Source organism: Penaeus chinensis, chromosome 8 (assembly GCF_019202785.1).
Source record: "Penaeus chinensis breed Huanghai No. 1 chromosome 8, ASM1920278v2, whole genome shotgun sequence".
Classification (NCBI taxonomy): Eukaryota; Metazoa; Arthropoda; class Malacostraca; order Decapoda; family Penaeidae; genus Penaeus; species Penaeus chinensis.
The window spans coordinates 3,604,708-3,612,207 of NC_061826.1; the positions used below are offsets into that span (position 1 = coordinate 3,604,708).

At 33.5% G+C, this 7,500-nt stretch overlaps 1 protein-coding gene across 12 annotated transcripts in view; it reads left to right on the forward strand.

The window, feature by feature from the left end:
* The first annotated feature begins 2,321 nt into the window (after positions 1-2,321).
* Positions 2,322-7,500, forward strand: part of LOC125028114 (gastrula zinc finger protein XlCGF52.1-like) — a 14,526-nt gene continuing 9,347 nt past the window's right edge. For 8 of the 12 annotated variants that reach the window (XM_047617445.1, XM_047617447.1, XM_047617444.1 and 5 more), the window contains exons 1-2: positions 2,322-2,540; positions 5,719-6,434. The gene's annotated coding sequence lies outside the window, so the exon portion shown is untranslated. The remainder of the gene's footprint in view (positions 2,541-5,718; positions 6,435-7,500) is intronic. The other 4 variants (XM_047617455.1, XM_047617454.1, XM_047617448.1 and 1 more) reach the window with 3 other exon arrangements.

Sequence of the window (7,500 nt, forward strand, 5' to 3'; positions counted from 1 at the left end):
TAACCCAAATCAGTTTTTAAATGTAATTAGTTGTTATCTTTGCTGCACTTGTTTTCTCTGTATTAGGTTATCAGTATAACATTTAATAGGTAGTTTTATCGTGTAATCTTAATCCATTAATACGCAAAATTTCTTATCAAAGGTAATGACATACCGTTTTATTGTGTTTAGAAATGAACACCGATTTTCTTTTGATTAAACCTTTGTCTCATTGTTATATTTTATTTAAACATCTGTGAAATATTCATATAATTCACTGTAGGACAATTCTTGATAAATCTATTTGTGTGGCGTGTGTATTTCCATTTTCATGTTTCTGCTTGTTTATACTCTACTTAATTAGAGATAAGATGATCTGAGTCAAGATAGACCTTGAAAACCTATATGAAGACTATCAACAACAACAGCACTGTGGGAAGCCAACGCAACGAGAGAGAGAGAGAGAGAGAGAGAGAGAGAGAGAGAGAGAGAGAGAGAGAGAGAGAGAGAGAGAGAGAGAGAGAGAGAGAGAGAGAGAGAGAGAGAGAGAGAGAGAGAGAGAAAACGAGAGAGTGAGAGAGAGAGTGAGAGAGAGTGAGAGAGAGAGAGAGAGAGAGAGAGAGAGAGAGAGAGAGAGAGAGAGAGAGAGAGAGAGAGAGAGAGAGAGAGAGAGAGAGAGAGAGAGAACATTTACCCAAACAGGCCGAACTTCTGGAGTATTCAAACGTCACCTATTTGTACCTGAGAGGCTACACCAAAGTGCTTACCTTGCATAGATAATATATCTAATCGGAAAAAACCAAGACCCTAGATAACACACTTCAGATTACGTTAGGCAGTGATTTTCCATCTGATTATTTTGAAGTACCACCACAAAAAATGGCATAAATGATTGTTATCCCAGGTGAAATGCAAGTTTTCTGCATCAACAATTTGCAGCTTTCTATTTGCATTATCCGGAGTGAGTCGGAGAGCTGTGTTGGAGTCGGTACTTTAAGCAGTATTATTTTCAGGTTGCGATTGAAACGGGTCCTGCTTCTGAAGTTGCAACATGAGCTCGCCAATGATGCAATGACTGGACCTAAATAGACAAAAAGAGTGGCGTTTTTTCTCTCTCTTGTTTTTTTTTTTTTTTTTTTTGAGCTTTTGGTATTTGTTCTTGTCATGATTTGTTTCCTCTCCTTCTGGAAGTACGAGCCTGACGATGCATTTACACAATGTTCCAAGCGACAGCGGGTACATTTCCAAGGCCATTTTCCCTGTGATTTTTTTGCCGCCGCTTTCTGAATTTTCGTGTACGTCTACGCTCATGTCCCCATCCTCAACTATTAGGGCGATATATTTGTGTGTGTGTGTGTATGTGTGTGTGTGTATTTATATATATATGTATGTATACATGTATGTGTGTGTGTGTATATATATATATATATATATGTATACATGTATGTATATATATATGTATACATTTATGTATATATATATGTATAAATAAATATACATGTATGTACACGTGTATATATAAATAAATATTTATATATAAATATACATATTTATTTATTTGTGTATACATGTATATATATTTATATATGTATATATACACATATGTATAGAAACACACACACACACACACACACACACACACACACACACACACACACACACACACACACACACACACACACACACATACACATGCACTGTAGGACCAGAGAGATGGGCCTTGCAAGAGTGTGGTAGGGTGTAAGGTAGACCACAAAGATGTCTTGACTCCCTTACTGAAGAGTAATGCTGGAGCTACCTATACGTCACGTATTTATCGTGTGACATTCGTTGATGAGGAAGGAAGTGTTACAGCAATACACGTGCCATGCAGAAGGGGAAAGACAACACAACATTGGTATGTCTAGTGTGGCAGGAAGAGATGGAAAAACAGGTAGAGCAATGGACATGTAAGATTATATGTTATGTAGAATATAACAAATATATTTCAGTAAAATGATGTAGATAAAGCTGGGTTACACACTCCACACCCACACACACATTTCATTTTATTTATTTATGTGGATATTTATGCATGACACAGTTTAATGAAGCGTTTAGATTTCATATATATTTTAAATTACACACAGAAAATAATGTCAAAGCGGTTCTTTGCAAACTAGTTTATTTCATTTTCATTTTTATCTTGATCAGGAGTCTCGAATCCCTTGTGTTCGGGATTTTCGGATTAAAGATTTTACAAGAACGTTTTTTAGTATGAGTTGCCGATACGTAAATATTGCACCAGAGAACAGTAAATATCTTTTACTCATTTCCATATGTGTTTGACAAAACAAGAAAGTATCCATTAAGCTATATAAACATTGTGATAGTTTTGTTTCCATGATGATCTGGAAAAATAAAAAAATGTTTTTGAATTAGTAAATATAAAAGTATTTCATTCGTCGGTAACGTACTGGCATGAGAACGTGCATGTGTCGGGAAACATTTTCTCGCTCTGTTATGTTAAGTCAACATCTCGTCTGTAACTTACATTTTCTGGATTATACAACGAATGACATGTGAGTGATTAAGCTAAAACGTTACATTTTATAGTATATATTGATCTAACGGAAGTATAATTATTGTAGTGCAATGACATGTTATTTTATAGAACACTTATTTCTTTTCGTGTATGTGGCCTTTATTAAAGCATTTCCTAACCGCGAATCGTCGAAAAAATAGTGGGTATTGGTTTTGGCGTCCACAGAATCAAAGTTCTGAAAAGAAATAGACATGTAACGTCCTTAGAAGTGTGGAAGAGCTGATCATCATAGGAAACAAACTACGACATGGACAGTGAGCAAGTGGGCAAAAAAACAAAAACAAAAACAATGATGGAACAGTGATGGAATGCAGATTTAAATTGCAGAAGACCATGAAAGTGTGGACAAATTTTAAAATCAAAAGTGTGAAACAAAACTATTAAAGCCCAAAACAAAAATTATGATGATTATTTAAACCAAGATATAGTGGATCAATCAAAGCAATTGATGCTCAGTGCACCACTCCTTGTATGCAATAGCCAGCTTTTACTTACTTCAGTTCTGGCAACCTTGTTTTGGTCTTTTCCTGTGTGAAGTACCTTAACTCAGCCATTGATTGTACAGGCTACAAAAAGTGCATTACATAGCAAATGCTTTAGTAACCTTTTAGGTATTGTTCCAGTTTCACACAGCCATAAAGTACAAGGTAAACTGTGCCTGTTATGGACAAAACAACAAAAAATATGACACTTATCATCTATGGCATTTCCGCCGTAAGTTGATATAAAGGGAGAGCATGACATGTGCCGATATAGACTCGTAATATATCTTCTATATTTTTATAGTAAGCTATGAAACTTTCCAGATCAATAAACATTTCTGTTGCTTACAATATGTGTGCATAACAATGAAATAAATTGTAATCTCATGATGTCATTACACTGAATGATGGAATAAGATGGATAGCGGCCTTAATACTTAATGTTTTACTTTTCATTTTTGGGTGTCAATAGCCATTTGATATCTTAAAATGTACATATGAAGCATTTTGCAAAAATCCCATTAGGTCATGGAATGTCATCATGTCATTATAGCAGTGTAATGTAAAATTGCAGTTTACAGATACTTTTTACCCATTTACTCCCACCCCACTTATATTCTAAAAGATATTTGCATGATATCATCTGCATCCTATTTTAAAATATATACCCTGTTAGTCCTAAGCAAATCTGTTTGATTTTCTATTTTCTACAAATATTCACTGACAAAATTTATTGGATAGAGATGGCTTTTCAAAGATGTGACATCAGATTACCCATCTTTCCAGATTTTAAAGTTATTTTGCGCATCTTACTGACAAACATATAGAGATTATATACCAAAATAATCAACATATTCCAAGGAAGGAGAGGGGACAAGGGGAGGAGGAGGTGATTGCGAGAGCATGGATGTACTGGATATTCCACTGTTGTAGCTTCACGTCATCTGGCATATATTGTTTTCAAATGTTGTTATTGCTGTCTTTGGTTTAATTTTTCTTTTCCCTTTATAGCATTTACACAATGCTTGGAAATTATTTCTAAATGGTTGAAGAGCATAACAAGCACCTGTTTGCAATTAGTTATTTGTTATCCCAAGTGTCATATTCTCCTTTAAGAAAACTGAGCAGCACATTATACTTTTGTATACATTTACATAATGATCACACTAAGATAGGGAAAATCTAATGATACTGTCACAAAGAAGGGATTGGGTGGGAGTAATAAAGACCTAGTTTCAGAGGAGTGGGGTCATTTTGTATGCAGTTACCAATGCTTTCACTTGTATCATTTGCAGTGGAAAACTACAACAGATCGCGCTTTGTGGTGTGGATGATTGAAACAAGAAATAATAATTGCAAGGTTGGATGGCTGTTTGGAACTAATAGATGGTAATTTGTTTTTTTCACACAACCATCCAACATTACATTATGTGTGATACTCTGGTTGTGTGTGTGTGTGTGTGAGTGTGTGTGTGAGTGTGTGTGTGAGTGTGTGTGTGTGTGTGTGTGTGTGTGTGTGTGTGTGTGTGTGTGTGTGTGTGTGTGTGTGTGTGTGTGTGTGTGAGTGTGTGAGTGTGTGAGTGTGTGAGTGTGAGTGTGAGTGTGAGTGTGAGTGTGAGTGTGTGTGTGTTTTATATATATATTATATATGGATGTGTATATATGTATGTATATATACATATACATACATATATGCGTATATGTATGTTTATATCTATTTATGTATGTATATATTATATACACCTCACCCATATTTTTTTTCCATGATGATATGTTCCTGTCACCTACCCTTTGGCCATACTTTTTCATTACAATATATCCATGTCACCTGGATCCAAAGGGTTGAGGCTGGCCCTGTTTGTTGGTAAGCTGCCAAGCTTACCAACTCTTGCTTGGCATTTCCCTTGTTTTTTTATTTATTTTGCAAGGGATATTTCTTATACACATTTGGGATATACCTTGAATATTACATTACTGAACAATTAAGAATTATTATAAATGATAAATTAGGAAAGTTAGCAACTCTTTTCAGTATATTTTAGCCTCCAGCATTATACCCTATGACATCATATGCTGATGTACATCACAGACACACTTTACATTGTCAGCAAGTATCCAGACAGCTATATAGAGTTTCCACTTAACCCAATGCTGCCGGGGAAAATTAATAAAAAAAATTTGGTTTAGAATACTTTGCTCATTTTTTTAATTTTTTTGAAATGTCTTTGCACATAAATGGCTCTGTTAGTGCTTAACCACAAAGGAGTCAATTAGGAGACCTTGTAAATTTACCTGATTTCACCTTTCATTGAATTGGCAGGAAAAACATATTTTTTATTAGTGCTATAAATATCGATGGTGCTATTTTTATTCTAAACATTATTATTACTATAATGTTTTAGACACCATTAGCAGAATGAGATAACGTAAAATATTTTCGTAAATCATGGAAAAGGGTAAACGGGCGAGACTGGCAGTACTCGTAATTGGCTCACTGGTGACAGTACAAATGTAGCCATCTATGTATAAAAACAATCAAACAAGTAAACTCACAGTGGGCATGGCATGTATGTACATTCCATGCCCATAGGCAAGGGGTTAATAAATACTGGATAAGAACATGTAATGGTGATATTTGACATTAGGAGTACCAACATGTTCTATTTGAAACAGATATTTGGAGAAACTGGTAGTCTTGAAGTTGAAGCATGGAAACCCATCTGTCAAAGTTGAGTATACTTTTATTTCCTTTTCTTTTTATTGGCATGCTTTAAAATGATCATATGATAAAAGCACTTTAGTTTCTATAATTATTTCTAAACACCATAAAGATTTATGTCAGTTAATTATTGAATTTCATTTTCTCATTAATATCTAATGATATGTTGCTAATTAACATAACAGAATCAACATCATGATGTTAATAACAAAATGTACTTTTTGTTTTCCTTCTCAGCTCATTGACTGGGAAAAGTTTGTCAATCAAAAAAAAGAGAATCATTTAAACTCATGCATATATCTGTATTTCTTTGTGGAGAATTGTAATACATGAGGCAGTATACATTTTCTTGTAGCAATGACATATATATGCATTTCACAATTTTTCACTAGTCCATAAACACCCATTAACAGTTCCAAACAGTTCCAAGAGAGAAGCTAAGACAATGATGACAATTTACCTTTCCAGAGTGCCCCTTTCACACATGATCGTCCACTTCAGTAGAGAACGAGAAGAAATACTCTTCAGTAAAAAATAATGACCAAAGGCCCCTAGCTACAAATGCACAGACTTGGGCTTGACTATCCTCACTCTTTAATGCTAGCAACACAGAAGAGGCAACATGATCTGTAAAACAAATTAAAATAATATGGGAAATCATCCAGGAAAGGTAAGCAAGACATGAATCGACCAGTAGACACAAATGTGCCTATGCTCACACAGAATGCACGTACACACACACACACACACACACACACACACACACACACACACACACACACACACACACACACACACACACACACACACACACATATACACATACACACATACACATACACACACACACACACACACATACATACATATGTACACATATATATATGTACACATATGCATATATATATATATATATATATATATATATATAAATGTATAAATATGTATATATATAATATATATAAAATATATATATATTATATATTATATATACATATATAATACATATACATATACATATATATAATATATATAATATATATAATATATATATAATATATATAATATATATATAATATACATAATATATGTATACATATATGTATACATATATACATACATATATTTATATAATATATATATATATATATATATATATATAAGTAGACATATATATATACACATACATATATATGTATCCATATGTTAATAGAAACATACATATATACACATACATAAAGACATATATATGCATATATATACACAGACATATTTACATATATACACATATACTTATATATTTATCCATACATATATAGCTATATATACATATATATATATATATATATATATATATCCCTATAAGTGTATACATATACATATATGTATATATACAGATATACATACATATTTATACATGTATACACGTATCTATTATCTCTAATTATTCCAAAAGTCGTGTCGTTTCTCTGAGGATTCGCATCCTCATTCGAACAGCCGCGTGAGAAAATACGCGCCTCCTCGTTTCAACTCGAGCAACTACTAGCTGGGTGGTTCCAAAGAGGGTGAATATCGAGTCTTAGAACTTGCTCCCGATACATGAGTTGTATGCCTGCTATCTTGGGGGAAAAAAAAAAAAATAATAATTCTGATGAAATGGGCAGGTCATCTCGCGCTCTATTTTTATTTGTGATTTATCTTAATTTCCTTCTGTTTATCGATGCATATCCGTGTAG